This window comes from Colobus angolensis, unplaced genomic scaffold (assembly GCF_000951035.1).
Source record: "Colobus angolensis palliatus isolate OR3802 unplaced genomic scaffold, Cang.pa_1.0 Scaffold59, whole genome shotgun sequence".
NCBI classification, from domain to species: Eukaryota; Metazoa; Chordata; class Mammalia; order Primates; family Cercopithecidae; genus Colobus; species Colobus angolensis.
The window spans coordinates 9,717,611-9,727,089 of record NW_012119487.1 but is presented as its reverse complement, the minus strand read 5'-3'; the positions used below and the strand labels follow the sequence as shown (position 1 = coordinate 9,727,089).

The following is a 9,479-nucleotide window of genomic DNA, read 5'->3' as shown; positions in this document are numbered from 1 at the left end:
GGCATTCAGGAAGCGTGCCTTGCATGCCTGTTAAAATGATTAGGACCAGGCGTGGTGGCCCACACCTGTAATCGCAACACTTCGAGAGGCCAAGATGGGAAGATTGCTTGAGGCCAGGAGTTTGAGACCAGTCTGGGCAGCATAGTGAGACTTTGTCTCTACCAGACTTAAAAAGTAAATAAAAATAAAATGATTAAAGCTGCACAACTCCACCCTGAGCTGGATCTCTCCTTAGGTCTAAAGACACTTGCTGAGAACCTGATGTGAGCCTGGCCTTCCAAGGCACACCGGTCACAGGCTTGGAACTCAGACCAATCGAAATCCTGTGCTGCTGACAGCGGAGCTCTCTTCCTCTGGTTCTCCTCCTGGGTCCTGGGGGTTCTCTCCAGTGGGGAGAATCTTTGGGCTCAGATGGTAAACATCCTGAATTACCAGAGTCCTGTGCCAGCTCCAGCCCCTGCCTTTGGGTGGACCAGACCAGGCTGGGGAAAGAAAGATGTCTGCCTATGAAAGGGAACAGGGAACTGTCTTGAGTGGCTGGCCAAGGTTGAGGCTCAGCCTGCCTCTGCTCAGGCTCCGAGCAGTAGGCTCAGGAGCCACAGTTAGGCACGTTGGCACTGCCAACCAGCACAGGCAGGCAGACCAGCTGGCCTGTGGTGCGGTGACTAACGCCTCGTTAATGGTCACACCCCTTTTGTACCTGGAATGTGCCCTCCATTGTGTGCCTCCAGCAAGGAGCCCACTATCAAGTTCCCCAGGTAGCAGCTACTTGGTAGTCACTGTGGCATGTCGGTCACCATTAATATTTGAAAGATGCCTATACTCTGCTTCAGGCTGAGGCAAGCACCCCTACCTTCCTGTCATGTGAAGATGCCTGCAGGAAAGGTCACTCCTAGGGTGGCTGGACTAGTAATGCTCCCTGTTGTTATTTGGCCTTCAAAATTAAATTTGTCTTGGGCCCAAGTGGTTTGCGATTTCTCTGAGTCTCTGCCTGTTTTCTTCTCTGTTCCCTCCTTCCCAGGATACACTGGACATAGTGTGAGACACTTGGGTGCAGAAGTCATGGTCCAGTAGCAGGGCTGGGTGGATAAGCCAGCACCATGATGGTGGGTGTGCTGGGTGAGGGTGAGGACAGATGTGGACAGGAGGTGTGGAGCTCTGTGAGGGCTCGGCCCTGCACCGGAGGTCCCGTGGAGGCCTGTGAAGAAGGGGCGATTGTACTGAGAGCAGAAAGTGAAAGGGGACAGGTGTGTCCTGCCTCTCTGGACAGTGACATTCCCACAGTAGTGTGGGGACTGCAGTTGGCACTGTGTGGCCGGGGCTCCTGAAGCTGTTGTCCGAGGGGCAGGGAGGGGCCGGGTCCTGAAGGGCGGAGGACACCAGGAGAGGGTTTTGGGTGGAGAACGGTGACCGGGTGAAGCCCTGAGCAGGCAGGAGGCTGGGAGTGGGAGCTGAACTGCGCTGGAGTCACGTGGAGTGTGAATGTTGTGAGCGTCCCAGAGACAGCTGGGAAGCAGCTGGAGGGACGGGCCTGGACCTCAAAGAAGGATTCTAGGCTCAGGAGAGGGTGAGCTCCATTGGAGAGACAGGCACAGGAGCTGGAGGAGCAGCCGTGGAGAGGTGAGGAGATGCCTGGCAGGGAGGCAAGTGGGATGAGGCCCAAGGCAGCTGGGAGATCTGGCAGCCAGCGCGGCCAGCGGCGGGAGGGCCGGAAGCCGGGTGTCATCTGCTCTTGCCAGCAGCTCGGCTCAGAAGAAAAATGGAGGAGAGGTGGAGCTGGAGCGGAGCCCCCGGCACTGTGGTTTGCTGTGTTTGGGGCCCGTGTCACAGCACTGGGGAGCCTTGGAGAGAGATGGGGAGCCGGGGTCCCCAGAAGGTGAGAGCCAGGACTGAGGGGGGCCTTGGTCTGTGGTAGGAATACAGAGAGCTGGGAAGCTCCTGCCTGACAAGCCCCGCTTCTTGGGGTAGAGTGGGTGGGACGGGGCGGCTGTGAGCTGGAGGGGAGACAGTGTCGGTGAAGTGTGCCGCAAAGGCTGCCAGGTGGCACCGGGGGCCGGGCCACTCGAAACCGCTGAGCAGGCGGCAGGACTTCTCCCTCTTCCCTCGGCTGCTCTCGTGCCTCAGGCTGACTTCCTCGTGCAGTTTATCCATATGGCTGAGACAGGAGCGTGGGGTTGGCGGGCGGGAGTTGGGGCTTGGCATGACGGTCCAGGCTGAGCTGGCAAGAGAGAAAAGCCAGAGCGGCTGGTGGATGGGGCAGTCGCAGCTCCGAGTGGGAGGGGGGCACTGAGGGCTCCAGGACGGGGTATGGGCGGGTGTATGGATGTGCCGCCTCGGGAGTGGGTAGAGTGGTTTTCTGGAATGCCCAGGCACTGGATAAAAAGGTAGAGATGTAAAGGCTTTGAAAGTTCTAGAGGCCACGGAGCTTCCAGCCAGGACTGCGAACTTAGCCCTCAAGGGAGGGCAGCATAGAGAGGAAGGCCCTGCACCGGAGAGAGAGGAGGTGGGTGGTGATGGCGAGAGCCCGGCCGCTGGTCGGCCCAGAGGAGGAAGGGTACATTCGGGAGAGGATGAAGACTTGAGAGTGGTGTGTTTGCTGTAGAAAATTTCCAGAGCAAGAAGGCAGGTTGGGAGCAGGGGCCGGGGGTAAAAGGCAGATAACAAGGTAAGGAGGCGTGGGTGAAGACCGCTGGCTGTGCCCCCCGTGGTTAGTGACACTTTCACCATCCAGCCCCGGTCAGACATGGTCCTATAGCTGAGGGTCTCACCAGGCGGTGGGGGCACAGGTAAGGGGAATGGGATCGCCAGAGGCGCATTCTCAAAACGTGCCTGTGCAGGCATCTCCCACCCCTGACATTCTGCATGGGAGGTCCAGGGGGTGCCCACCCCACATGCAGCAGACCCCTGGTGGTCATCCTCCTCTCAGCCTCCCCTCCCCACCTCGCCACCCCCAGTGGATGTTTCCGATGGCTGTGGCCTTTGCACATGCCCTCCAGGCTGCCATGCCACAGATCTTTCTGGCATAAAAGCTTGATCTCACTCCCCACCCCGGTACTCTGGTGGTGCCCTGTCACTATCGGGATGGGGTAGGGTGCAGGCCTTGTGACTCGGAGCAAGTCTTGTATTTCCATGCTGCTGAGTGCAGGTCCTCCCCCTGCTCCCCACCCACACACCTCCCCCCCGCCAGTCTGCCCTGCCAACCCCAGCACGCTGTAACCACCTCCTGGAAGGGCTTCCGGAACCCCTCCAGCTCTCCGGGGCATGTGACCAGCCCGGGGCCTCTCTGCCTCTACACGTGCCTACACAGCGGCTTTCCGACCTCACTGCCAGGTGACTGATTTATCTCTCAGCTCTTTCTAGCTCAGTGCCAGGCGCCTAGGAGGCACTCAGAAGAAGGTTCCAGAGCGAACAGGTACACCTGGGTGCACAGATGAGTCCAGTAGCTCTCTTCCATTGTGGTCCACTGTGCCAGCTCCATTGTTCCAGGGCTGAGGCCTAGGGTGGCGGGGCTATATGGCAGGAGTGTCTGCACTTTGGGACTCTGCCTGGGATTTGTTTGTGTCTCTGAGGCATCCAGTAGATTCTTGGAGGACAGGATTAGCTGTTTCCTGGCCTTTCCCAGCAGGTAGGTGGGAGGCCTGGGCCCCTCATGAAGAAATCAGACCTGGCCTGGACTTGTGAGGAAGGTCCCCCAGCCGGAGGAGGCGTCATCCCCTCCCTGGGGCTGAATGCTGGGGCCACCTCTCCCCTCATGCCTGTCATCCACACCCCACTCCAGGTCTGCTTTTAGGCCCCATTCCCTGCCCCATCCAGTGTGTTCCTCCAGCCTCCCTCCACCTACTCTCCCAGCACCTCTGTGATGTCGTGAAATACCTATTTGGTCTTTGTCCTTGTTTTGTGACATACAACTCCCGAAATCCTCAGGATCTCCGTGGTGCTCTTTCTGTGCACTGGTGTTGACTGATGGCTTCTGGGTGGCGCTGCTCACTGGAAAGACCAAGGCGGGATTAGCAGGTTAGGACTTTCAGCCCCAGCCCCAACCGCAGGGAGGGGGGAGGTCCAGGGGTGGAAGGTCAAGTTGATTGCCAGTGGGGTAATCAATCATGCCTACTTAACAAAGGCTCCATGCCAACCCTAGAGGACAGGACTTGGAGAGCTGCTGGACAGCTGAGCAGGAGGGGGTGCCTGAGGGTGGCACCGTGTCCCTCTCCCATACCTCACTCTAAAGGCCCCTTCATCTGTGTCCTTTGTAACAACCTTTATAATAAACTAGTGAATGTAAGTGTTTCCCTGAGTTCTGTGAGCTGCTCCAGCAAATTCATTGAACCCAAAGCAGGGTTGTGGGAACCCCAACTTGAAGTTGGTCGCTGAGAAGTTCTGGAGGCCTGGACTTCTGACTGGTGTCTGAGGGTGTGGGCGTCTTGGGGACTGAGCTCCCGACCTGTGGGATCTGAGCTATCTCCAGGTGTTGGGATTGAATTGGAGGACGCCCCGCCGGCACCCATGCAGAATGGATTGCTTGCTGCGGGGAGAAACCCCTGCATTTTCTGGGTCGCAAATCCTGTGCCGATTGCTGTGCTGGCGTCAGAGCAGAGGAAAACATGGTATGAGAGTTTTTCCAAACAGTCCGGACAGCTTCCAGGCTCTCTCAGCCACCCCACGCTGTCCCTACCATTCCCACCTGGCCCGCTGCCGCCTCTGCCCCAGGGTTTCCGGGCACTCTGAGCTTCCCTGTCAGGCAGCGAAGCTTTCATCCCTGGACCTCGTGCCTAGGGCTGGAATGCCTTGCTGCCCTCCCCTGCCTGGCGGGTGTGGTTGGTGCTCAGGAGTGGGCGGGGCCTGCCAGCCTCCCCAGCCCACCAGCAGGTTTCCTCCATATCCCTGCAGCACTTAGCAAGGTCCAGGGTCTTCTGTGGAGAGTGAAAGTGTTTTAGATCCTGCCAGGGGAGCCCGCTGAGAGGAGTGTGCATCTCCTGTCACGTGAAGCCTGTAGGGACCAGAGCACCTCATTCCTGTGGTCCCTAGCTGTGGGCATTGGGGTTCCCCACCCATGGGGCCTGGCCTCGTTTCCTCTTCCTCTTCACTCCTGGCCCCACTCCCAGGAAATGGTGAGGGATTGCTCAGACCAGACGGGAAGAACTGAGATGAGCGGTAGCTGACGCCCATGCCCTGTTCTGCTGCTCCGTGACTGAGGTCCAGCCACACAGAACACCGGGTCCTTGTTAGCTGCTGCTGGGACCAGGGCTATTCCTGTGGCCAGGATGGGTATGGTAGTCAGGCCAGGGCGGGATGGGGCCCAGGCCTGCAACCCCAGCTCTTCAACCTGGAGTCCTAGCGAACGCTGACCTACATTGGGACAGGGCTGCCTCTTGCCCAGGGGGCTGCAGTTGGCCCCTTGGTGACATCTGGGAGTGCATGGGGGTGCCCTTTGTGCTGTGGGCCTCGCCCCACGGCTCTACCTCCAGCCTGAGCTGCTCTGGCGTTTGCCTAAGAAGCATCTGTATCGAAGCTGGCTCTGAAAACTTCACAGTGGAGCTTCCCTGGGCTGGGATTCTCTGTCACTTGCCCCGACCTCCAGCATCCCCAAGTGGCCTCTGACTCCCACTGTCAGGCCACAGTCTGGTGGGATCCAACCCTGAGCGGTCTCTGGGGGTCCCCCCATCTTCTCCACCCTCCCGGTCTAGACTCTGCCTTCCTTTCTCCCTGGTGCCTCTGTCCCAACGCTTCCTCCTCCAGGGCCACCAGGGGGATTTTTATAAATGCAGATCTGATCAAGTCACCTGCCTAGACTCTCCTCCTACCCCGTGTGGGGATACCCACCTCTTAGCCCACCCCAGCCCCTCAGCACTGCCAGGGCTGCCCAGCTCGCCTTTGCCCACTCTTGCCTGCGCGTCTGAGGGGCACCATCCCCACCTACAGGCTGCCTCCACGCCTTTCCGCCCCTTCCACAACAGCAGGCACAGCCCTGCCCGTGGGGTTCCCCCAGCACTTCCCAAGCTGCCGCGGTTGACGGCCTCCTCTCAAGCCGTCTCTCGCTGGCACAAAGGAGGCGCTTCAGTCAGTGGAGGTTTGTCATATGACGACCTGCGGGACGAGGGAGCCGTGGTCACATGCTGTCTCCTCCCGTTTGCTGTGACCTGGGACAGGAGCAGTCCCCTAGGAAGGGAGGCGCAGTGTCGGGGTTGCCGTTGGCGGTGTTAAAATGTCATCACTGAGGCTAAATGTGTGTTCTGTCTTTGTCACATGAAAGAGAGTTTGTTGTCAAATCCAGTTGTTGGGGAAAATCACATTCCCCCTGAAGAAGTGCCATGTGCAGAGGCCTCATGACTCAGGCTCTCAGGTCTGGAGTTCGGTGTTTGGGGATGGCAGGTGGTGTTGCTAGCAGGAGCCCTGCCGGGGTGGCCTGTGTCTCCAGGACCCACGGGAGGGCCCTGGCACTAGAAGTGGCTGAGTGCTCTGGAGTCCCAGACCTGGGTGGGTCCTGCCTGTGCTCGGGGACCCTCTGGAGCCTCTCTCGGAGGTCCTCGCTGTCCCACGATGAAGGGAGATAGAGCAGGAAGTTAACTCATCAGCAGCCAGCAGCTGTGGGGTTGTGTTCCGGCCCCAGGCTGGGGTGAGCTGCTAGTCTGCTGGAGCGGAGGGGCCAGCTGCCCAATCCAGGCCCCTCCTGCCCCACTCTCCACAGTGAGGATCCACTTCCTCCCACACCCATGCTCCTTCCCACCTGCCTCCTGGCTAGAAATTAGCTCAGGGCGCCATACCCCTGATGGACGCCCCCCACCCAGCCCTGGCAGCCTTTCTCTTCCTGTGGACGCCTTCAGGGGGTTTGCTGCAGAGGATGGATTGGGGCTTTCTTGGAGCTCCCATGGGGTGTGGATATAGGCGGCTGGGATCCCAAAGTGCTGGGATTACAGGCATGAGCCACCGCGCCCAGCTGCTTTTTGTTTTATTAAGAAATATTTTCAGCCAGGCACAGTGGCTCAAGCCTGTAATCCCAGCACTTTGGGAGGCCAAGGCGGGTGGATCATGAGGTCAGGAGTTCAAGATGAGCCTGGCCAATAAGGTGAAACCCCATCTCTACTAAAAATACAAAAATTAGCCGGGCGTGGTGGCGGGCGCCTGTAATCCCAGCTACTCGGGAGGCTGAGGCAGAAGAATCGCTTGAACCAGGGAGGTGGAGGTTGCAGTGAGCCAAAATCGCACCACTGCACTCCAGCTTGGGCGACAGAGCAAGACTCTGTCTCAAAAAATAATAAATAGGTGAACGAACGAACGAATGAATACAAACTTTTGCTGCTGATCTGCAGGTACCCTGAGCTCTCAAACAGGCATGGTGTTTATGAGGAAAGGCCATTTAGGTCCCTGGAGAAGCTTCCTGGGTGGGAAAGAAGCCGCACTGGGTATGGAGGGCAGCCTGACTGTGGAGAGAGGCACTGGGAGGAGATGGTGGCCTGTGAGAGAGCTGCCCCTGGCCCGTGTGGTTGCACCTCCCTCTGCAGGACCAGCTGGGCATCAACCCACTGGGACTGTCACGTCTCAGGCATTCCAGAACGCCTTTCTAGCGCCTGGCCTGGGACCCTGTAAGGATGAGAGAGTCCTCAGGCAGCTGAGCAGTCCTGGCCGGCCGGGCTGGGCTGAGTGCTTTCTATCAGCAGGCTCAGTAAATTTCTCAACAGAACAGGGACTGGAGCCCATCCCTTGCCAGTTTCCCACTGTGCTTAGAATACAATCCACGGGCCCATGGGTGTGTCCGTGCTGCCCTCTGCGCCCTGGGGTGCGACAGGCCTGTTCCTCCCTCGGCCTTTGCACCTGCTCTGCTGGTGTCTGGAGTGCTTCGTCCTCAGCAATCCCGGCTGCTTCCTTCTCACTGCTCTGGCTCAGTGTCATCTCCTGGGAGAGGTGTGCCCTGAAGACCCTCAGTAAAGTAGCTGTCATCCTCCAGACCCACCATGTAGACCCCCACCATCTGGAACTATCTCTGTCTGTAATTCTTGTGAGTCTCATGGGTGTCAGGTGGAATTTTTCCTGTTTTCCTGGAATTGCAGGCTGGGCCCAAGGCTGAGGACCAAAGACAGGAGGAGTGCTTCTCCGCTCCACACTCAGGGAGCTGGTGGCAGCCGGGCTGACAGGTGCCACCTTGGAGAACCAGCGCCGCCTCACTCCATTCCTCTGCAGGGAACTGGAGACTGGTGGGGAAGCACACTTTAGGTGAGGGCAGTGCAGTGTCTGTGGTGAGAAGCAATTTGCTTGCTCCCCAGAAGCTTCAGGAAGCTGGCTTCCCCCACAGGAGGCACCCTCACAGCGCCCTGCTGGCACTGTCTGCCCTGGGCTGCCTGAACCCGGAGAGAGAGTGGGATAGACTGTTCACGGGGTGTCACCCTGACGTCACCTGCACCCCACCCTGTCAGTCCAGAGTAAGGCTCAACCCACAGGGGTTGCTTGGGAATTGTTGCCCGTGAGGAGTTGGGTGTTATCATCGGCTCCGCTCTACAGACATGGCAACTGCAGTTTAGGGAAGATGCACGGCTTGTCTGCATTTCAAGCAAACAAGTGGCAGAGCTGGACTTTGCGGCCAGGCCTGTCTGACTGCAAAGCTGGACCGTTTCCACGGTAGCCCCTGCCTCCCCTCTCACTCCCTCCGCGGCCGCCACCTGCAGCTCCGCACCTTCGTCAGGGGTTGGCGGACTGCAGGGAACAGACCAGGCCTTGTTTGCTGCGTAGGAGCAGGTGCAGCTTATGATGTACAACAGCAGCCAGCCAGCAGACAGACAACAGGGAAAGCCACTCGGCCATGAAAACTCACCTCCAGAGTGTGGGCACTCAAGTCCATAAGTGCACCAGCCCGGGATAGTTTATGTTTTTCCTCAGTTTCCACCTCCCCTTACTTCCTCATCTCAGTAGCCAGTTTAAAGAAAACCTCACTCAGTTGTGAATGCAAGAAAAAGGTTTGGCAGGATAGATTCCAAAATGTGAATAGCGATTATCTGTATGTAGAAGGGGAGCAGGATTAGAGAGGTAAACAGAACTCTACACTTTCACTCCCTAATTTTGGTACTATTTGATTTTTTGTGATTTTTGCGTTCAAATATCACAGGCATAATAAAAGACTTTTTTTTTTTTTTAACCTAAGGAAACCAATCTGGACCTCATTTTTATTTATTTATTTTTTATTTTATTTTATTTTTTTTTTCAGACAGAGTCTTGCTCTGTCACTGAGGCTGGATGGAGTTCAGTGGTGCAATCATGTCTCACTGCAACCTTGACCTCCTGGGCGCTAGTAATCCTCCCACCTCAGCCTCCTGAGTAGCTGGGACTACAGGTGTGCACCACCATGCCTGGCTAATTTATTTTTATTTATTTTTATTTTTTGAGATAGAGTCTCACTCTGTCGTCCAGTCTAGAGTGCAGCGGTGTGATCTTGGCTCACTGCAACCACTGCCTGCTGGGTTCAAGCAGTTCTCCTGCCTCAGCCTCCCAAG

General features: G+C 57.5%; 1 protein-coding gene across 1 annotated transcript in view; it reads left to right on the top strand.

The window, feature by feature from the left end:
- The first annotated feature begins 1,808 nt into the window (after positions 1-1,808).
- The window catches only part of TBC1D24 (TBC1 domain family, member 24), a 20,870-nt gene continuing 13,199 nt past the window's right edge, over positions 1,809-9,479 (top strand). The window contains exon 1 of the mRNA XM_011962401.1: positions 1,809-1,876. The gene's annotated coding sequence lies outside the window, so the exon portion shown is untranslated. The remainder of the gene's footprint in view (positions 1,877-9,479) is intronic.